The sequence below is a fragment of the Somniosus microcephalus genome, unplaced genomic scaffold (genome assembly GCF_052327205.1).
Source record: "Somniosus microcephalus isolate GS21.2 unplaced genomic scaffold, FLI_Smic_1.0 unresolved_chr4, whole genome shotgun sequence".
NCBI lineage: Eukaryota > Metazoa > Chordata > Chondrichthyes > Squaliformes > Somniosidae > Somniosus > Somniosus microcephalus.
Window position 1 is genome coordinate 46,092,503 of NW_028225182.1, and position 21,935 is coordinate 46,114,437.

The following is a 21,935-nucleotide window of genomic DNA, read 5'->3' on the forward strand; positions in this document are numbered from 1 at the left end:
GCAAGTCAGGATGGCCGAGCGGTCTAAGGCGCTGCGTTCAGGTCGCAGTCTCCTCTGGAGGCGTGGGTTCGAATCCCACTTCTGACAGTCTTTACTTTTAATTACCAAGCGGAACTCATTTATTTTCACACCACTGTCAAGCACTTTGGGACATCCCTTAAAAGTGGGATTCAGCAGTTCACCTGCTCCATTCACATAGAAACATAGAAGATAGGAGCAGGAGTAGGCCATTCGGCCCGTCGAGCCTGCTCCGCCATTTAATGAGATCATGGCTGATCATCCACATTCAGTACCCTGTCCCTGCTTTCTCCCCATATCCCGTTATCTCTTTAGCCTTAAGAAATATATCTAACTCCTTCTTGAATATATTTAATGAATTGGCCTCAACTGCCTTCTGTGGTACAGAATTCAACAGTTTCACCACTCTCTGGGTGAAGAAATTCCTCCTCATCTCAGCCCTAAGTGGCTTACCCCTTATCCTTAGACTGTGACCGCTGGTTCTGGATTCCCGCACCATCGGGATCATTCTTCCTGCATCTAGTGTGTCTAGTCCTGTTAGAATTTTGTAAGTTTCAATGAGATCCCCTCTCGTTCTTCTAAACTCTAGCGAATGTAAGCCAAATCATCTCTATCTGTCTTCATACGTCATTCCTGCCATCCCATGTATCAGTCTGGTGAATCTTCCATGGCAAGAACATCCTTCCTCAGATAAGGTGACCAAAGCTGCACACAATACTCAAGGTATGGTCTCACCAAGGCCTTGTACAACTGCAGCAAGACATCCTTGCTCCTGTACTCGAAACCTCTCACTATAAAGGCCAACATTTGCCTTCTTAACCACCTGCTGCACCTGCATGCTTACCTTCAGCGATTGGTGTACACGGACACCCAGGTTTCATTGCAGTTCCCCTTTTCCCAATCTATTGACATTCTGATAATAAGCTGTCTTCCTGTTTTTGCCACCAAATTTGATAACCTCACATTTATCCACATTATACTGCATCTGCCATGCTTCTGCTAAATCACCTAACCTGTCCATATCATACTGGAATTTCTCTGCATCCTCCTCACAGCACACATGCCCACCCAGCTTTGTGTCGTCTGCAAACTTGGAGTTATTATATCTAGTTCAACCTTCTAGATCATTAATATATATTGTGAGTAGCTGGGGTCCTAGCACTTATCCCTGCCCTACCCCACGAGTAACTGCCTGCCACTTGGAAAAATACCCGTTTAGACATACTCTTTGCATCCTGTCTGCCAACCAGTTCTCTATCCAAGTCAGTACCTTACCCCCGATCCCATGTGCTTTAACTTTGCACACCAATCTCTTATGTGCGACCTTATCGAAAGCCTTCTGAAAGTCCAAATACACCACATCCACTGGTTCTCCCTTATCTATTCTACCAGTTACATCCTCAAAAAATTTTAACATTTCCATCTGACCTGGTACTGAAAGTGGAGACGGTTCCACAGTGTAGCTGTTATCACGTTTGCGGAACCATTTGGTTGGAACTTGCTCCTTCTGCTTGTCCAGGGGCGAGATTGCTCTCCTGTGTGAGGAAATAACAACTAAGAACAAACGAATTAGGAGCTGGAGTAGCCCATATATTGTGTAAAATGAGATATGGGTAACAGTTAACAGTTAACATGCAATGCACAAAACCTGCTGACAAGGGTGGTGCTGTTGCTGTTTGGTGAACCGACCGCGACCTAGCAGAAGCTGTACGCCAACTCTCCAACACCTCCTCCTACCTCCACCTGGACCATGACCCCACTACCGAATATCAAGTCACCATTTGCAAGACTGTCACTGACCTCGTATGAGAAGAGATTGAGTAAACTAGGACTGCAGTCTCTTGAATTCGGAAGAATGAGAGGGGATCTCATTAAGCATGCAAAATTATTACAGGGTTTGATCGGTTGGATGCTGGGAGAATGTTTCCCTTGGCTGGGAAGTCTAGAACCAGGGGCCACAGCCTCAGGATAAAGGTTAGGCCATTCAGGACTGAGAGGAGAAGAAATTTCTTCACACAGAGGGTGGTGAATCTTTGGAATTCTCTACCCCAGAGGGCTGTGGAGGCTCAGTCATTGCGTATGTTCAAAACAGAAGTCGGTAGATTTCTGACTGGTAAGGGCATCAAGAGATATGGCAATAGGGCCGGTGAATGGAATTGAGGCAGGAGATCAGCCATGATCTCATAGAATCCCCTACAGTTGCTTAAAAATCTGTTCCATTACCTCTTTTTTCCAGTTCTGACGAAAGGTTATCGACCTGAAACGTTAACTCTGTTTCTCTCTTCGCAGAAGCTGCCTGACCTGCTGAGTATCTCCAGCATTTTCTGTTTCAATTCAGATTTCCAGCTTCTGCAGTATTTTCTCAGTTCGCATTTCTTTCATTGTGCAAAACAAGGTTATCGCTCAATTAATGACGCTTTGAAAGCAACATAAAAGTTTAACAAAATAAATACCGCCCAACGTGGGAGCTCGAACCCACGAACCTGAGATTAAAAGTCTCATGTTCGACCGACTGAGCTAGCCGCGCCTGTTGAAACTGCATTTCATTGTCGCTGATTGCAGTCAGGTACCTGGTGGCTCCGGCCCGGTCACAACAGCATGTTTGAGCCGCATTTCTGCAAACTACGAAACAAGTTCTCCAGAAGCCCAAGGCGTATAAGGAACTCAAGCAGCAATAATCCCTTTCATTAACCACAGGGGTTCAGGCAATTTTCTGATCGCAAAACGCTTTAGTCCTTGTCAATATATCTTGTCTATTTCCCGGAGATTCCCGATTCTGTCTTTCTCTCTGGCTCTGTTTATTGTGTCTGTGGCCACCTGCGGGTTGATTTTGAAGGAATACCTGTGTTTGTGTCTGCTTGTTACGTTAAACAAATGAGGGCATCAGGCGCCTCTGTGCATGACACTGAGGAATCAGGAGAAGACAGGAGGAACGAAACAGTGTTTGTGAAACGTGTGTATATAAAAACAGCGCGTTTTCGATTGTAGGACCTCGTGGCGCAACGGTAGCGCGTCTGATTCCCGATCAGAAGGCTGCGTGTTCAAATTACGTCGGGGTCACTGTTTTTCCGGGTAATTCGAGAATTGTTGTTTTCTTTGCCGTTTCACAATAACCAGACACTTGCTCCAACGACTGTCTCACTCTTTCCCCAGTGTCAGGGAGAGAAGCGCCACAATTCCTCATTTATTTAATGTGACAAAACACAAGCACAGGTATTCGCTCAAAATCAACCTGCAGGTGGTCACACAGAATAAACAGAGCCAGAGAGACAGGCAGAATCGGGAAACACCGGCAAATAGACGAGAGATATTGACAAGGTGAGAAAGCGCTTTGCGATCAGAAAATTGCCTGAATCCCTGTGGTTAATGAAAGGGCTTTTGAAGCTTGATTTCCTTACACACCTTGGAATTCAGGTGAACCTGGTTCATGGTTTGCAGAACAAGTTAAACGCCTGGGTTAAACCAGAGGGAAGGAAATTCGACAGTTTAATGAGTTTGAAAGGAACATTTTTGACTTGTGCAGTTCGGTCAGAGAAATGCCAGTGAAAGGAAATCATTGCAGAAAGAGCGATTCTGTAGTGTCCCTTCTGTCTGAACAGTGCTTTCTCGATGCTCAATTCAGCAGAGGTTTCCGTAGTGTAGTGGTTATCACGTTCGCCTCACACGCGAAAGGTCCCCGGTTCGAGCCCGGGCGGAAATATTATCTTTCTGTAAAATAAATTTAACAGGTTTCTTGTGTCAGAAGCAACGAACAATTTGAAGCAAACTCCTAAAATACACAGTGCGTAAATTCTGATAGGGTATAAATCTTCGTCAATGAATAAACTTTCACAAATTATTAAAGTTAAATTACTCAACTTTCGACTGTCCCTCACTGTGAGCATTTATTTCATTCTGCAAAACAACGCTTTCGGTTAATGAATGTTGATTAAAACAATTAAACCACTAAACTACCAGAACACACATTAAAGAGTTGATCACAATTGCTGATATTTCTTATCTTTTTTCTGGTGTTTTTTCAGCTCTTGGTCCTTTTCAGCTCCTGACTGCGGATATTCCTCTGATTAAACGTGAACAAACTGAAATATCTCGCAGCCCCGGCCTCGGTTAATACCAACAGATCTAAGCCGCATTTCAGGCCCGAAAACAAACCCATTAATTATTCGCTTCTCCCCAGCTCCAGAGCTCAGATTGATACTGCCCATCCCTGGAGCTGCAAGATAATAGGGACCCGGGACAAACCTCCCCATACACCGAGCACAAGCTCAGGAAAACCCCGGGGGAGATGATATCCCGGTCACTGAGCCTTCAACAGCATTAAACAAGCACCCGGACGGAAACGTTCTTCATCTGGAAGTGATGAGATGCAGAAATTAATTGAGCAAGTCAGGATGGCCGAGCGGTCTAAGGCGCTGCGTTCAGGTCGCAGTCTCCTCTGGAGGCGTGGGTTCGAATCCCACTTCTGACAGTCTTTACTTTTAATTACCAAGCGGAACTCATTTATTTTCACACCACTGTCAAGCACTTTGGGACATCCCTTAAAAGTGGGATTCAGCAGTTCACCTGCTCCATTCACATAGAAACATAGAAGATAGGAGCAGGAGTAGGCCATTCGGCCCGTCGAGCCTGCTCCGCCATTTAATGAGATCATGGCTGATCATCCACATTCAGTACCCTGTCCCTGCTTTCTCCCCATATCCCGTTATCTCTTTAGCCTTAAGAAATATATCTAACTCCTTCTTGAATATATTTAATGAATTGGCCTCAACTGCCTTCTGTGGTACAGAATTCAACAGGTTCACCACTCTCTGGGTGAAGAAATTCCTCCTCATCTCAGCCCTAAGTGGCTTACCCCTTATCCTTAGACTGTGACCGCTGGTTCTGGATTCCCGCACCATCGGGATCATTCTTCCTGCATCTAGTGTGTCTAGTCCTGTTAGAATTTTGTAAGTTTCAATGAGATCCCCTCTCGTTCTTCTAAACTCTAGCGAATGTAAGCCAAATCATCTCAATCTGTCTTCATACGTCATTCCTGCCATCCCATGTATCAGTCTGGTGAATCTTCCATGGCAAGAACATCCTTCCTCAGATAAGGTGACCAAAGCTGCACACAATACTCAAGGTATGGTCTCACCAAGGCCTTGTACAACTGCAGCAAGACATCCTTGCTCCTGTACTCGAAACCTCTCACTATAAAGGCCAACATTTGCCTTCTTAACCACCTGCTGCACCTGCATGCTTACCTTCAGCGATTGGTGTACACGGACACCCAGGTTTCATTGCAGTTCCCCTTTTCCCAATCTATTGACATTCTGATAATAAGCTGTCTTCCTGTTTTTGCCACCAAATTTGATAACCTCACATTTATCCACATTATACTGCATCTGCCATGCTTCTGCTAAATCACCTAACCTGTCCATATCATACTGGAATTTCTCTGCATCCTCCTCACAGCACACATGCCCACCCAGCTTTGTGTCGTCTGCAAACTTGGAGTTATTATATCTAGTTCAACCTTCTAGATCATTAATATATATTGGGAGTAGCTGGGGTCCTAGCACTTATCCCTGCCCTACCCCACGAGTAACTGCCTGCCACTTGGAAAAATACCCGTTTAGACATACTCTTTGCATCCTGTCTGCCAGCCAGTTCTCTATCCAAGTCAGTACCTTACCCCCGATCCCATGTGCTTTAACTTTGCACACCAATCTCTTATGTGCGACCTTATCGAAAGCCTTCTGAAAGTCCAAATACACCACATCCACTGGTTCTCCCTTATCTATTCTACCAGTTACATCCTCAAAAAATTTTAACATTTCCATCTGACCTGGTACTGAAAGTGGAGACGGTTCCACAGTGTAGCTGTTATCACGTTTGCGGAACCATTTGGTTGGAACTTGCTCCTTCTGCTTGTCCAGGGGCGAGATTGCTCTCCTGTGTGAGGAAATAACAACTAAGAACAAACGAATTAGGAGCTGGAGTAGCCCATATATTGTGTAAAATGAGATATGGGTAACAGTTAACAGTTAACATGCAATGCACAAAACCGGCTGACAAGGGTGGTGCTGTTGCTGTTTGGTGAACCGACCGCGACCTAGCAGAAGCTGTACGCCAACTCTCCAACACCTCCTCCTACCTCCACCTGGACCATGACCCCACTACCGAATATCAAGTCACCATTTGCAAGACTGTCACTGACCTCGTATGAGAAGAGATTGAGTAAACTAGGACTGCAGTCTCTTGAATTCGGAAGAATGAGAGGGGATCTCATTAAGCATGCAAAATTATTACAGGGTTTGATCGGTTGGATGCTGGGAGAATGTTTCCCTTGGCTGGGAAGTCTAGAACCAGGGGCCACAGCCTCAGGATAAAGGTTAGGCCATTCAGGACTGAGAGGAGAAGAAATTTCTTCACACAGAGGGTGGTGAATCTTTGGAATTCTCTACCCCAGAGGGCTGTGGAGGCTCAGTCATTGCGTATGTTCAAAACAGAAGTCGGTAGATTTCTGACTGGTAAGGGCATCAAGAGATATGGCAATAGGGCCGGTGAATGGAATTGAGGCAGGAGATCAGCCATGATCTCATAGAATCCCCTACAGTTGCTTAAAAATCTGTTCCATTACCTCTTTTTTCCAGTTCTGACGAAAGGTTATCGACCTGAAACGTTAACTCTGTTTCTCTCTTCGCAGAAGCTGCCTGACCTGCTGAGTCTCTCCAGCATTTTCTGTTTCAATTCAGATTTCCAGCTTCTGCAGTATTTTCTCAGTTCGCATTTCTTTCATTGTGCAAAACAAGGTTATCGCTCAATTAATGACGCTTTGAAAGCAACATAAAAGTTTAACAAAATAAATACCGCCCAACGTGGGAGCTCGAACCCACGACCCTGAGATTAAAAGTCTCATAGTTCGACCGACTGAGCTAGCCGCGCCTGTTGAAGTTGCATTTCATTGTCGCTGATTGCAGTCAGGTACCTGGTGGCTCCGGCCCGGTCACAACAGCATGTTTGAGCCGCATTTCTGCAAACTACGAAACAAGTTCTCCAGAAGCCCAAGGCGTATAAGGAACTCAAGCAGCAATAATCCCTTTCATTAACCACAGGGGTTCAGGCAATTTTCTGATCGCAAAACGCTTTAGTCCTTGTCAATATATCTTGTCTATTTCCCGGAGATTCCCGATTCTGTCTTTCTCTCTGGCTCTGTTTATTGTGTCTGTGGCCACCTGCGGGTTGATTTTGAAGGAATACCTGTGTTTGTGTCTGCTTGTTACGTTAAACAAATGAGGGCATCAGGCGCCTCTGTGCATGACACTGAGGAATCAGGAGAAGACAGGAGGAATGAAACAGTGTTTGTGGAACGTGTGTATATAAAAACAGCGCGTTTTCGATTGTAGGACCTCGTGGCGCAACGGTAGCGCGTCTGATTCCAGATCAGAAGGCTGCGTGTTCAAATTACGTCGGGGTCACTGTTTTTCCGGGTAATTCGAGAATTGTTGTTTTCTTTGCCGTTTCACAATAACCAGACACTTGCTCCAACGACTGTCTCACTCTTTCCCCAGTGTCAGGGAGAGAAGCGCCACAATTCCTCATTTATTTAATGTGACAAAACACAAGCACAGGTATTCGCTCAAAATCAACCTGCAGGTGGTCACACAGAATAAACAGAGCCAGAGAGACAGGCAGAATCGGGAAACACCGGCAAATAGACGAGAGATATTGACAAGGTGAGAAAGCGCTTTGCGATCAGAAAATTGCCTGAATCCCTGTGGTTAATGAAAGGGCTTTTGAAGCTTGATTTCCTTACACACCTTGGAATTCAGGTGAACCTGGTTCATGGTTTGCAGAACAAGTTAAACGCCTGGGTTAAACCAGAGGGAAGGAAATTCGACAGTTTAATGAGTTTGAAAGGAACATTTTTGACTTGTGCAGTTCGGTCAGAGAAATGCCAGTGAAAGGAAATCATTGCAGAAAGAGCGATTCTGTAGTGTCCCTTCTGTCTGAACAGTGCTTTCTCGATGCTCAATTCAGCAGAGGTTTCCGTAGTGTAGTGGTTATCACGTTCGCCTCACACGCGAAAAGTCCCCGGTTCGAGCCCGGGCGGAAACATTATCTTTCTGTAAAATAAATTTAACAGGTTTCTTGTGTGAGAAGCAACGAACAATTTGAAGCAGACTCCTAAAATACACAGTGTGTAAATTCTGATAGGGTATAAATCTTCGTCAATGAATAAACTTTCACAAATTATTAAAGTTAAATTACTCAACTTTCGACTGTCCCTCACTGTGAGCATTTATTTCATTCTGCAAAACAACGCTTTCGGTTAATGAAAGTTGATTAAAACAATTAAACCACTAAACTACCAGAACACACATTAAAGAGTTGATCACAATTGCTGATATTTCTTATCTTTTTTCTGGTGTTTTTTCAGCTCTTGGTCCTTTTCAGCTCCTGACTGCGGATATTCCTCTGATTAAACGTGAACAAACTGAAATATCTCGCAGCCCCGGCCTCGGTTAATACCAACAGATCTAAGCCGCATTTCAGGCCCGAAAACAAACCCATTAATTATTCGCTGCTCCAGAGCTCAGATTGATACTGCCCATCCCTGGAGCTGCAAGATAATAGGGACCCGGGACAAACCTCCCCATACACCGAGCACAAGCTCAGGAAAACCCCGGGGGAGATGATATCCCGGTCACTGAGCCTTCAACAGCATTAAACAAGCACCCGGACGGAAACGTTCTTCATCTGGAAGTGATGAGATGCAGAAATTAATTGAGCAAGTCAGGATGGCCGAGCGGTCTAAGGCGCTGCGTTCAGGTCGCAGTCTCCTCTGGAGGCGTGGGTTCGAATCCCACTTCTGGCAGTCTTTACTTTTAATTACCAAGCGGAACTCATTTATTTTCACACCACTGTCAAGCACTTTGGGACATCCCTTAAAAGTGGGATTCAGCAGTTCACCTGCTCCATTCACATAGAAACATAGAAGATAGGAGCAGGAGTAGGCCATTCGGCCCGTCGAGCCTGCTCCGCCATTTAATGAGATCATGGCTGATCATCCACATTCAGTACCCTGTCCCTGCTTTCTCCCCATATCCCGTTATCTCTTTAGCCTTAAGAAATATATCTAACTCCTTCTTGAATATATTTAATGAATTGGCCTCAACTGCCTTCTGTGGTACAGAATTCAACAGGTTCACCACTCTCTGGGTGAAGAAATTCCTCCTCATCTCAGCCCTAAGTGGCTTACCCCTTATCCTTAGACTGTGACCGCTGGTTCTGGATTCCCGCACCATCGGGATCATTCTTCCTGCATCTAGTGTGTCTAGTCCTGTTAGAATTTTGTAAGTTTCAATGAGATCCCCTCTCGTTCTTCTAAACTCTAGCGAATGTAAGCCAAATCATCTCTATCTGTCTTCATACGTCATTCCTGCCATCCCATGTATCAGTCTGGTGAATCTTCCATGGCAAGAACATCCTTCCTCAGATAAGGTGACCAAAGCTGCACACAATACTCAAGGTATGGTCTCACCAAGGCCTTGTACAACTGCAGCAAGACATCCTTGCTCCTGTACTCGAAACCTCTCACTATAAAGGCCAACATTTGCCTTCTTAACCACCTGCTGCACCTGCATGCTTACCTTCAGCGATTGGTGTACACGGACACCCAGGTCTCATTGCAGTTCCCCTTTTCCCAATCTATTGACATTCTGATAATAAGCTGTCTTCCTGTTTTTGCCACCAAATTTGATAACCTCACATTTATCCACATTATACTGCATCTGCCATGCTTCTGCTAAATCACCTAACCTGTCCATATCATACTGGAATTTCTCTGCATCCTCCTCACAGCACACATGCCCACCCAGCTTTGTGTCGTCTGCAAACTTGGAGTTATTATATCTAGTTCAACCTTCTAGATCATTAATATATATTGTGAGTAGCTGGGGTCCTAGCACTTATCCCTGCCCTACCCCACGAGTAACTGCCTGCCACTTGGAAAAATACCCGTTTAGACATACTCTTTGCATCCTGTCTGCCAACCAGTTCTCTATCCAAGTCAGTACCTTACCCCCGATCCCATGTGCTTTAACTTTGCACACCAATCTCTTATGTGCGACCTTATCGAAAGCCTTCTGAAAGTCCAAATACACCACATCCACTGGTTCTCCCTTATCTATTCTACCAGTTACATCCTCAAAAAATTTTAACATTTCCATCTGACCTGGTACTGAAAGTGGAGACGGTTCCACAGTGTAGCTGTTATCACGTTTGCGGAACCATTTGGTTGGAACTTGCTCCTTCTGCTTGTCCAGGGGCGAGATTGCTCTCCTGTGTGAGGAAATAACAACTAAGAACAAACGAATTAGGAGCTGGAGTAGCCCATATATTGTGTAAAATGAGATATGGGTAACAGTTAACAGTTAACATGCAATGCACAAAACCTGCTGACAAGGGTGGTGCTGTTGCTGTTTGGTGAACCGACCGCTACCTAGCAGAAGCTGTACGCCAACTCTCCAACACCTCCTCCTACCTCCACCTGGACCATGACCCCACTACCGAATATCAAGTCACCATTTGCAAGACTGTCACTGACCTCGTATGAGAAGAGATTGAGTAAACTAGGACTGCAGTCTCTTGAATTCGGAAGAATGAGAGGGGATCTCATTAAGCATGCAAAATTATTACAGGGTTTGATCGGTTGGATGCTGGGAGAATGTTTCCCTTGGCCGGGAAGTCTAGAACCAGGGGCCACAGCCTCAGGATAAAGGTTAGGCCATTCAGGACTGAGAGGAGAAGAAATTTCTTCACACAGAGGGTGGTGAATCTTTGGAATTCTCTACCCCAGAGGGCTGTGGAGGCTCAGTCATTGCGTATGTTCAAAACAGAAGTCGGTAGATTTCTGACTGGTAAGGGCATCAAGAGATATGGCAATAGGGCCGGTGAATGGAATTGAGGCAGGAGATCAGCCATGATCTCATAGAATCCCCTACAGTTGCTTAAAAATCTGTTCCATTACCTCTTTTTTCCAGTTCTGACGAAAGGTTATCGACCTGAAACGTTAACTCTGTTTATCTCTTCGCAGAAGCTGCCTGACCTGCTGAGTATCTCCAGCATTTTCTGTTTCAATTCAGATTTCCAGCTTCTGCAGTATTTTCTCAGTTCGCATTTCTTTCATTGTGCAAAACAAGGTTATCGCTCAATTAATGACGCTTTGAAAGCAACATAAAAGTTCAACAAAATAAATACCGCTCAACCTGGGAGCTCGAACCCGCGAACTCTAAAATTAAGAGTCTCATGCTTTACCGACTGAGCTAGCCGGGCCTGTTAAAACTGCATTTCATTGTCGCTGATTGCAGTCAGGTACCTGGTGGCTCCGGCCCGGTCACAACAGCATGTCTGAGCCGCATTTCTGCAAACTACGAAACAAGTTCTCCAGAAGCCCAAGGCGTATAAGGAACTCAAGCAGCAATAATCCCTTTCATTAACCACAGGGGTTCAGGCAATTTTCTGATCGCAAAACGCTTTAGTCCTTGTCAATATATCTTGTCTATTTCCCGGAGATTCCCGATTCTGTCTTTCTCTCTGGCTCTGTTTATTGTGTCTGTGGCCACCTGCGGGTTGATTTTGAAGGAATACCTGTGTTTGTGTCTGCTTGTTACGTTAAACAAATGAGGGCATGAGGCGCCTCTGTGCATGACACTGAGGAATCAGGAGAAGGCAGGAGGAATGAAACAGTGTTTGTGGAACGTGTGTATATAAAAACAGCGCGGTTTAGATTGTAGGGCCTCGTGGCGCAACGGTAGCGCGTCTGACTCCAGATCAGAAGGCTGCGTGTTCAAATCACGTCGGGGTCACTGTTTTTCCGGGTAATTCCAGAATTATTGTTTTCTTTGCCGTTTCACAATAACCAGACACTTGCTCCAAAGACTGTCTCACTCTTTCCCCAGTGTCAGGGAGAGAAGCGCCACAATTCCTCATTTATTTAATGTGACAAAACACAAGCACAGGTATTCGCTCAAAATCAACCTGCAGGTGGTCACACAGAATAAACAGAGCCAGAGAGACAGGCAGAATCGGGAAACACCGGCAAATAGACGAGAGATATTGACAAGGTGAGAAAACGCTTTGCGATCAGAAAATTGCCTGAATCCCTGTGGTTAATGAAAGGGCTTTTGAAGCTTGATTTCCTTACACACCTTGGAATTCAGGTGAACCTGGTTCATGGTTTGCAGAACAAGTTAAACGCCTGGGTTAAACCAGAGGGAAGGAAATTCGACAGTTTAATGAGTTTGAAAGGAACATTTTTGACTTGTGCAGTTCGGTCAGAGAAATGCCAGTGAAAGGAAATCATTGCAGAAAGAGCGATTCTGTAGTGTCCCTTCTGTCTGAACAGTGCTTTCTCGATGCTCAATTCAGCAGAGGTTTCCGTAGTGTAGCGGTTATCACGTTCGCCTCACACGCGGAAGGTCCCCGGTTCGAGCCCGGGCGGAAACATTATTTTTCTGTGAAATAAATTTAACAGGTTTCTTGTGTCAGGAGCAACGAACAATTTAAAGCAGACTCCTAAAATACACAGTGCGTAAATTCTGATAGGGTATAAATCTTCGTCAATGAATAAACTTTCACAAATTATTAAAGTTAAATTACTCAACTTTCGACTGTCCCTTACTGTGAGCATTTATTTCATTCTGCAAAACAACGCTTTCGGTTAATGAATGTTGATTGAAACAATTAAACCACTAAACTACCAGAACACACATTAAAGAGTTGATCACAATTGCTGATATTTCTTATCTTTTTTCTGGTGTTTTTTCAGCTCTTGGTCCTTTTCAGCTCCTGACTGCAGATATTCCTCTGATTAAACGTGAACAAACTGAAATATCTCGCAGCCCCGGCCTCGGTTAATACCAACAGATCTAAGCCGCATTTCAGGCCCGAAAACAAACCCATTAATTATTCGCTTCTCCCCAGCTCTAGAGCTCAGATTGATACTGCCCATCCCTGGAGCTGCAAGATAATAGGGACCCGGGACAAACATCCCCATACACCGAGCACAAGCTCAGGAAAACCCCGGGGGAGATGATATCCCGGTCACTGAGCCTTCAACAGCATTGAACAAGCACCCGGACGGAAACGTTCTTCATGTGGAAGTGATGAGATGCAGAAATTCATGAAGCGAGTCAGGATGGCCGAGCGGTCTAAGGCGCTGCGTTCAGGTCGCAGTCTTCTCTGGAGGCGTGGGTTCGAATCCCACTTCTGACAGTCTTTACTTTGAATTACCAAGCGGAACTCATTTATTTTCACACCACTGTCAAGCACTTTGGGACATCCCTTAAAAGTGGGATTCAGCAGTTCACCTGCTCCATTCACATAGAAGATAGGAGCAGGAGTAGGCCATTCGGCCCGTCGAGCCTGCTCCGCCATTTAATGAGATCATGGCTGATCATCCACATTCAGTACCCTGTCCCTGCTTTCTCCCCATATCCCGTTATCTCTTTAGCCTTAAGAAATATATCTAACTCCTTCTTGAATATATTTAATGAATTGGCCTCAACTGCCTTCTGTGGTACAGAATTCAACAGGTTCACCACTCTCTGGGTGAAGAAATTCCTCCTCATCTCAGCCCTAAGTGGCTTACCCCTTATCCTTAGACTGTGACCGCTGGTTCTGGATTCCCGCACCATCGGGATCATTCTTCCTGCATCTAGTGTGTCTAGCCCTGTTAGAATTTTGTAAGTTTCAATGAGATCCCCTCTCGTTCTTCTAAACTCTAGCGAATATAAGCCAAATCATCTCAATCTGTCTTCATACGTCATTCCTGCCATCCCATGTATCAGTCTGGTGAATCTTCGCTGCACTCCCTCCATGGCAAGAACATCCTTCCTCAGATAAGGTGACCAAAGCTGCACACAATACTCAAGGTATGGTCTCACCAAGGCCTTGTACAACTGCAGCAAGACATCCTTGCTCCTATACTCGAAACCTCTCACTATAAAGGCCAACATTTGCCTTCTTAACCACCTGCTGCACCTGCATGCTTACCTTCAGCGATTGGTGTACACGGACACCCAGGTCTCATTGCAGTTCCCCTTTTCCCAATCTATTGACATTCTGATAATAAGCTGTCTTCCTGCTTTTGCCACCAAAGTTGATAACCTCACATGTATCCACATTATACTGCATCTGCCATGCTTCTGCTAAATCACCTAACCTGTCCATATCATACTGGAGTTTCTCTGCATCCTCCTCACAGCACACATGCCCACCCAGCTTTGTGTCGTCTGCAAACTTGGAGTTATTATATCAAGTTCAACCTTCTAGATCATTCATATATATTGTGAGTAGCTGGGGTCCTAGCACTTATCCCTGCCCTACCCCACGAGTAACTGCCTGCCACTTGGAAAAATACACGTTTAGACATACTCTTTGCTTCCTGTCTGCCAACGAGTTCTCTATCCAAGTCAGTACCTTACCCCCGATCCCATGTGCTTTAACTTTGCACACCAATCTCTTATGTGGGACCTTATCGAAAGCCTTCTGAAAGTCCAAATACACCACATCCACTGGTTCTCCCTTATCTATTCTACAAGTTACATCCTCAAAAAATTTTAACATTTCCATCTAACCTGGTACTGAAAGTGGAGACGGTTCCACAGTGTAGCTGTTATCACGTTTGCGGAACCATTTGGTTGGAACTTGCTCCTTCTGCTTGTCCAGGGGCGAGATTGCTCTCCTGTGTGAGGAAATAACAACTAAGAACAAACGAATTAGGAGCTGGAGTAGCCCATATATTGTGTAAAATGAGATATGGGTAACAGTTAACAGTTAACATGCAAAGCACAAAACCTGCTGACAAGGGTGGTGCTGTTGCTGTTTGGTGAACCGACCGCTACCTAGCAGAAGCTGTACGCCAACTCTCCAACACCTCCTCCTACCTCCACCTGGACCATGACCCCACTACCGAATATCAAGTCACCATTTGCAAGACTGTCACTGACCTCGCATGAGAAGAGATTGAGTAAACTAGGACTGCAGTCTCTTGAATTCGGAAGAATGAGAGGGGATCTCATTAAGCATGCAAAATTATTACAGGGTTTGATCGGTTGGATGCTGGGAGAATGTTTCCCTTGGCCGGGAAGTCTAGAACCAGGGGCCACAGCCTCAGGATAAAGGTTAGGCCATTCAGGACTGAGAGGAGAAGAAATTTCTTCACACAGAGGGTGGTGAATCTTTGGAATTCTCTACCCCAGAGGGCTGTGGAGGCTCAGTCATTGCGTATGTTCAAAACAGAAGTCGGTAGATTTCTGACTGGTAAGGGCATCAAGAGATATGGCAATAGGGCCGGTGAATGGAATTGAGGCAGGAGATCAGCCATGATCTCATAGAATCCCCTACAGTTGCTTAAAAATCTGTTCCATTACCTCTTTTTTCCAGTTCTGACGAAAGGTTATCGACCTGAAACGTTAACTCTGTTTATCTCTTCGCAGAAGCTGCCTGACCTGCTGAGTATCTCCAGCATTTTCTGTTTCAATTCAGATTTCCAGCTTCTGCAGTATTTTCTCAGTTCGCATTTCTTTCATTGTGCAAAACAAGGTTATCGCTCAATTAATGACGCTTTGAAAGCAACATAAAAGTTCAACAAAATAAAGACCGCTCAACCTGGGAGCTCGAACCCGCGAACTCTAAGATTAAGAGTCTCATGCTTTACCGACTGAGCTAGCCAGGCCTGTTAAAACTGCATTTCATTGTCGCTGATTGCAGTCAGGTACCTGGTGGCTCCGGCCCGGTCACAACAGGATGTCTGAGCCGCATTTCTGCAAACTACGAAACAAGTTCTCCAGAAGCCCAAGGCGTATAAGGAACTCAAGCAGCAATAATCCCTTTCATTAACCATAGGGGTTCAGGCAATTTTCTGATCGCAAAACGCTTTAGTCCTTGTCAATATATCTTGTCTATTTCCCGGAGATTCCCGATTCTGTCTTTCTCTCTGGCTCTGTTTATTGTGTCTGTGGCCACCTGCGGGTTGATTTTGAAGGAATACCTGTGTTTGTGTCTGCTTGTTACGTTAAACAAATGAGGGCATGAGGCGCCTCTGTGCATGACACTGAGGAATCAGGAGAAGGCAGGAGGAATGAAACAGTGTTTGTGGAACGTGTGTATATAAAAACAGAGCGGTTTAGATTGTAGGGCCTCGTGGCGCAACGTTAGCGCGTCTGACTCCAGATTAGAAGGCTGCGTGTTCAAATCACGTCGGGGTCACTGTTTTTCCGGGTAATTCCAGAATTATTGTTTTCTTTGCCGTTTCACAATAACCAGACACTTGCTCCAAAGACTGTCTCACTCTTTCCCCAGTGTCAGGGAGAGAAGCGCCACAATTCCTCATTTATTTAATGTGACAAAACACAAGCACAGGTATTCGCTCAAAATCAACCTGCAGGTGGTCACACAGAATAAACAGAACCAGAGAGACAGGCAGAATCGGGAAACACCGGCAAATAGACGAGAGATATTGACAAGATGAGAAAACGCTTTGCGATCAGAAAATTGCCTGAATCCCTGTGGTTAATGAAAGGGCTTTTGAAGCTTGATTTCCTTACACACTTTGGAATTCAGGTGAACCTGGTTCATGGTTTGCAGAACAAGTTAAACGCCTGGGTTAAACCAGAGGGAAGGAAATTCGACAGTTTAATGAGTTTGAAAGGAACATTTTTGACTTGTGCAGTTCGGTCAGAGAAATGCCAGTGAAAGGAAATCATTGCAGAAAGAGCGATTCTGTAGTGTCCCTTCTGTCTGAACAGTGCTTTCTCGATGCTCAATTCAGCAGAGGTTTCCGTAGTGTAGCGGTTATCACGTTCGCCTCACACGCGAAAGGTCCCCGGTTCGAGCCCGGGCGGAAACATTATTTTTCTGTGAAATAAATTTAACAGGTTTCTTGTGTCAGGAGCAACGAACAATTTAAAGCAGACTCCTAAAATACACAGTGCGTAAATTCTGATAGGGTATAAATCTTCGTCAATGAATAAACTTTCACAAATTATTAAAGTTAAATTACTCAACTTTCGACTGTCCCTTACTGTGAGCATTTATTTCATTCTGCAAAACAACGCTTTCGGTTAATGAATGTTGATTAAAACAATTAAACCACTAAACTACCAGAACACACATTAAAGAGTTGATCACAATTGCTGATATTTCTTATCTTTTTTCTGGTGTTTTTTCAGCTCTTGGTCCTTTTCAGCTCCTGACTGCGGATATTCCTCTGATTAAACGTGAACAAACTGAAATATCTCGCAGCCCCGGCCTCGGTTAATACCAACAGATCTAAGCCGCATTTCAGGCCCGAAAACAAACCCATTAATTATTCGCTTCTCCCCAGCTCCAGAGCTCAGATTGATACTGCCCATCCCTGGAGCTGCAAGATAATAGGGACCCGGGACAAACATCCCCATACACCGAGCACAAGCTCAGGAAAACCCCGGGGGAGATGATATCCCGGTCACTGAGCCTTCAACAGCATTGAACAAGCACCCGGACGGAAACGTTCTTCATGTGGAAGTGATGAGATGCAGAAATTCATGAAGCGAGTCAGGATGGCCGAGCGGTCTAAGGCGCTGCGTTCAGGTCGCAGTCTCCTCTGGAGGCGTGGGTTCGAATCCCACTTCTGACAGTCTTTACTTTGAATTACCAAGCGGAACTCATTTATTTTCACACCACGGTCAAGCACTTTGGGACATCCCTTAAAAGTGGGATTCAGCAGTTCACCTGCTCCATTCACATAGAAGATAGGAGCAGGAGTAGGCCATTCGGCCCGTCGAGCCTGCTCCGCCATTTAATGAGATCATGGCTGATCATCCACATTCAGTACCCTGTCCCTGCTTTCTCCCCATATCCCGTTATCTCTTTAGCCTTAAGAAATATATCTAACTCCTTCTTGAATATATTTAATGAATTGGCCTCAACTGCCTTCTGTGGTACAGAATTCAACAGGTTCACCACTCTCTGGGTGAAGAAATTCCTCCTCATATCAGCCCTAAGTGGCTTACCCCTTATCCTTAGACTGTGACCGCTGGTTCTGGATTCCCGCACCATCGGGATCATTCTTCCTGCATCTAGTGTGTCTAGTCCTGTTAGAATTTTGTAAGTTTCAATGAGATCCCCTCTCGTTCTTCTAAACTCTAGCGAATATAAGCCAAATCATCTCAATCTGTCTTCATACGTCATTCCTCCCATCCCATGTATCAGTCTGGTGAATCTTCGCTGCACTCCCTCCATGGCAAGAACATCCTTCCTCAGATAAGGTGACCAAAGCTGCACACAATACTCAAGGTATGGTCTCACCAAGGCCTTGTACAACTGCAGCAAGACATCCTTGCTCCTGTACTCGAAACCTCTCACTATAAAGGCCAACATTTGCCTTCTTAACCACCTGCTGCACCTGCATGCTTACCTTCGGCGATTGGTGTACACGGACACCCAGGTCTCATTGCAGTTCCACTTTTCCCAATCTATTGACATTCTGATAATAAGCTGTCTTCCTGCTTTTGCCACCAAAGTTGATAACCTCACATTTATCCACATTATACTGCATCTGCCATGCTTCTGCTAAATCACCTAACCTGTCCATATCATACTGGAGTTTCTCTGCATCCTCCTCACAGCACACATGCCCACCCAGCTTTGTGTCGTCTGCAAACTTGGAGTTATTATATCAAGTTCAACCTTCTAGATCATTCATATATATTGTGAGTAGCTGGGGTCCTAGCACTTATCCCTGCCCTACCCCACGAGTAACTGCCTGCCACTTGGAAACATACCCGTTTAGACATACTCTTTGCTTCCTGTCTGCCAACCAGTTCTCTATCCAAGTCAGTACCTTACCCCCGATCCCATGTGCTTTAACTTTGCACACCAATCTCTTATGTGGGACCTTATCGAAAGCCTTCTGAAAGTCCAAATACACCACATCCACTGGTTCTCCCTTATCTATTCTACCAGTTACATCCTCAAAAAATTTTAACATTTCCATCTGACCTGGTACTGAAAGTGGAGACGGTTCCACAGTGTAGCTGTTTTCACGTTTGCGGAACCATTTGGTTGGAACTTGCTCCTTCTGCTTGTCCAGGGGCGAGATTGCTCTCCTGTGTGAGGAAATAACAACTAAGAACAAACGAATTAGGAGCTGGAGTAGCCCATATATTGTGTAAAATGAGATATGGGTAACAGTTAACAGTTAACATGCAAAGCACAAAACCTGCTGACAAGGGTGGTGCTGTTGCTGTTTGGTGAACCGACCGCTACCTAGCAGAAGCTGTACGCCAACTCTCCAACACCTCCTCCTACCTCCACCTGGACCATGACCCCACGACCGAATATCAAGTCACCATTTGCAAGACTGTCACTGACCTCGTATGAGAAGAGATTGAGTAAACTAGGACTGCAGTCTCTTGAATTCGGAAGAATGAGAGGGGATCTCATTAAGCATGCAAAATTATTACAGGGTTTGATCGGTTGGATGCTGGGAGAATGTTTCCCTTGGCCGGGAAGTCTAGAACCAGGGGCCACAGCCTCAGGATAAAGGTTAGGCCATTCAGGACTGAGAGGAGAAGAAATTTCTTCACACAGAGGGTGGTGAATCTTTGGAATTCTCTACCCCAGAGGGCTGTGGAGGCTCAGTCATTGCGTATGTTCAAAACAGAAGTCGGTAGATTTCTGACTGGTAAGGGAATCAAGAGATATGGCAATAGGGCCGGTGAATGGAATTGAGGCAGGAGATCAGCCATGATCTCATAGAATCCCCTACAGTTGCTTAAAAATCTGTTCCATTACCTCTTTTTTCCAGTTCTGACGAAAGTTTATCGACCTGAAACGTTAACTCTGTTTATCTCTTCGCAGAAGCTGCCTGACCTGCTGAGTATCTCCAGCATTTTCTGTTTCAATTCAGATTTCCAATTTCTGCAGTATTTTCTCAGTTCGCATTTCTTTCATTGTGCAAAACAAGGTTATCGCTCAATTAATGACGCTTTGAAAGCAACATAAAAGTTCAACAAAATAAATACCGCTCAACCTGGGAGCTCGAACCCGCGAACTCTAAGATGAAGAGTCTCATGCTTTGCCGACTGAGCTAGCCGGGCCTGTTAAAACTGCATTTCATTGTCGCTGATTGCAGTCAGGTACCTGGTGGCTCCGGCCCGGTCACAACAGCATGTCTGAGCCGCATTTCTGCAAACTACGAAACAAGTTCTCCAGAAGCCCAAGGCGTATAAGGAACTCAAGCAGCAATAATCCCTTTCATTAACCACAGGGGTTCAGGCAATTTTCTGATCGCAAAACGCTTTAGTCCTTGTCAATATATCTTGTCTATTTCCCGGAGATTCCCGATTCTGTCTTTCTCTCTGGCTCTGTTTATTGTGTCTGTGGCCACCTGCGGGTTGATTTTGAAGGAATACCTGTGTTTGTGTCTGCTTGTTACGTTAAACAAATGAGGGCATGAGGCGCCTCTGTGCATGACACTGAGGAATCAGGAGAAGGCAGGAGGAATGAAACAGTGTTTGTGGAACGTGTGTATATAAAAACAGCGCGGTTTAGATTGTAGGGCCTCGTGGCGCAACGGTAGCGCGTCTGACTCCAGATCAGAAGGCTGCGTGTTCAAATCACGTCGGGGTCACTGTTTTTCCGGGTAATTCCAGAATTATTGTTTTCTTTGCCGTTTCACAATAACCAGACACTTGCTCCAAAGACTGTCTCACTCTTTCCCCAGTGTCAGGGAGAGAAGCGCCACAATTCCTCATTTATTTAATGTGACAAAACACAAGCACAGGTATTCGCTCAAAATCAACCTGCAGGTGGTCACACAGAATAAACAGAGCCAGAGAGACAGGCAGAATCGGGAAACACCGGCAAATAGACGAGAGATATTGACAAGGTGAGAAAACGCTTTGCGATCAGAAAATTGCCTGAATCCCTGTGGTTAATGAAAGGGCTTTTGAAGCTTGATTTCCTTACACACCTTGGAATTCAGGTGAACCTGGTTCATGGTTTGCAGAACAAGTTAAACGCCTGGGTTAAACCAGAGGGAAGGAAATTCGACAGTTTAATGAGTTTGAAAGGAACATTTTTGACTTGTGCAGTTCGGTCAGAGAAATGCCAGTGAAAGGAAATCATTGCAGAAAGAGCGATTCTGTAGTGTCCCTTCTGTCTGAACAGTGCTTTCTCGATGCTCAATTCAGCAGAGGTTTCCGTAGTGTAGCGGTTATCACGTTCGCCTCACACGCGGAAAGTCCCCGGTTCGAGCCCGGGCGGAAACATTATTTTTCTGTGAAATAAATTTAACAGGTTTCTTGTGTCAGGAGCAACGAACAATTTAAAGCAGACTCCTAAAATACACAGTGCGTAAATTCTGATAGGGTATAAATCTTCGTCAATGAATAAACTTTCACAAATTATTAAAGTTAAATTACTCAACTTTCGACTGTCCCTTACTGTGAGCATTTATTTCATTCTGCAAAACAACGCTTTCGGTTAATGAATGTTGATTGAAACAATTAAACCACTAAACTACCAGAACACACATTAAAGAGTTGATCACAATTGCTGATATTTCTTATCTTTTTTCTGGTGTTTTTTCAGCTCTTGGTCCTTTTCAGCTCCTGACTGCAGATATTCCTCTGATTAAACGTGAACAAACTGAAATATCTCGCAGCCCCGGCCTCGGTTAATACCAACAGATCTAAGCCGCATTTCAGGCCCGAAAACAAACCCATTAATTATTCGCTTCTCCCCAGCTCTAGAGCTCAGATTGATACTGCCCATCCCTGGAGCTGCAAGATAATAGGGACCCGGGACAAACATCCCCATACACCGAGCACAAGCTCAGGAAAACCCCGGGGGAGATGATATCCCGGTCACTGAGCCTTCAACAG

General features: G+C 45.0%; 15 non-coding genes across 15 annotated transcripts; all 15 read left to right on the forward strand.

Moving 5' to 3' along the window:
- The first annotated feature begins 4 nt into the window (after positions 1 to 4).
- trnal-cag (transfer RNA leucine (anticodon CAG)) lies at positions 5 to 87 on the forward strand. The gene has a single exon. It is a non-coding gene; the product is annotated as a tRNA-Leu (tRNA).
- A 2,919-nt stretch (positions 88 to 3,006) lies between these two features.
- On the forward strand, positions 3,007 to 3,078 carry trnag-ccc (transfer RNA glycine (anticodon CCC)). Its single transcript has one exon. It is a non-coding gene; the product is annotated as a tRNA-Gly (tRNA).
- Positions 3,079 to 3,645: 567 nt separating this feature from the next.
- Positions 3,646 to 3,718, forward strand: trnav-cac (transfer RNA valine (anticodon CAC)). Its single transcript has one exon. It is a non-coding gene; the product is annotated as a tRNA-Val (tRNA).
- Positions 3,719 to 4,403: 685 nt separating this feature from the next.
- On the forward strand, positions 4,404 to 4,486 carry trnal-cag (transfer RNA leucine (anticodon CAG)). Its single transcript has one exon. It is a non-coding gene; the product is annotated as a tRNA-Leu (tRNA).
- Positions 4,487 to 7,406: 2,920 nt separating this feature from the next.
- Positions 7,407 to 7,478, forward strand: trnaw-cca (transfer RNA tryptophan (anticodon CCA)). The gene has a single exon. It is a non-coding gene; the product is annotated as a tRNA-Trp (tRNA).
- Positions 7,479 to 8,045: 567 nt separating this feature from the next.
- Positions 8,046 to 8,118, forward strand: trnav-cac (transfer RNA valine (anticodon CAC)). Its single transcript has one exon. It is a non-coding gene; the product is annotated as a tRNA-Val (tRNA).
- Positions 8,119 to 8,795: 677 nt separating this feature from the next.
- trnal-cag (transfer RNA leucine (anticodon CAG)) lies at positions 8,796 to 8,878 on the forward strand. Its single transcript has one exon. It is a non-coding gene; the product is annotated as a tRNA-Leu (tRNA).
- Positions 8,879 to 11,798: 2,920 nt separating this feature from the next.
- trnaw-cca (transfer RNA tryptophan (anticodon CCA)) lies at positions 11,799 to 11,870 on the forward strand. The gene has a single exon. It is a non-coding gene; the product is annotated as a tRNA-Trp (tRNA).
- Positions 11,871 to 12,437: 567 nt separating this feature from the next.
- trnav-cac (transfer RNA valine (anticodon CAC)) lies at positions 12,438 to 12,510 on the forward strand. Its single transcript has one exon. It is a non-coding gene; the product is annotated as a tRNA-Val (tRNA).
- A 685-nt stretch (positions 12,511 to 13,195) lies between these two features.
- On the forward strand, positions 13,196 to 13,278 carry trnal-cag (transfer RNA leucine (anticodon CAG)). Its single transcript has one exon. It is a non-coding gene; the product is annotated as a tRNA-Leu (tRNA).
- Positions 13,279 to 16,203: 2,925 nt separating this feature from the next.
- trnaw-cca (transfer RNA tryptophan (anticodon CCA)) lies at positions 16,204 to 16,275 on the forward strand. Its single transcript has one exon. It is a non-coding gene; the product is annotated as a tRNA-Trp (tRNA).
- Positions 16,276 to 16,842: 567 nt separating this feature from the next.
- trnav-cac (transfer RNA valine (anticodon CAC)) lies at positions 16,843 to 16,915 on the forward strand. Its single transcript has one exon. It is a non-coding gene; the product is annotated as a tRNA-Val (tRNA).
- A 685-nt stretch (positions 16,916 to 17,600) lies between these two features.
- On the forward strand, positions 17,601 to 17,683 carry trnal-cag (transfer RNA leucine (anticodon CAG)). Its single transcript has one exon. It is a non-coding gene; the product is annotated as a tRNA-Leu (tRNA).
- Positions 17,684 to 20,608: 2,925 nt separating this feature from the next.
- Positions 20,609 to 20,680, forward strand: trnaw-cca (transfer RNA tryptophan (anticodon CCA)). Its single transcript has one exon. It is a non-coding gene; the product is annotated as a tRNA-Trp (tRNA).
- A 567-nt stretch (positions 20,681 to 21,247) lies between these two features.
- On the forward strand, positions 21,248 to 21,320 carry trnav-cac (transfer RNA valine (anticodon CAC)). Its single transcript has one exon. It is a non-coding gene; the product is annotated as a tRNA-Val (tRNA).
- The last annotated feature ends 615 nt before the right edge of the window (positions 21,321 to 21,935 follow it).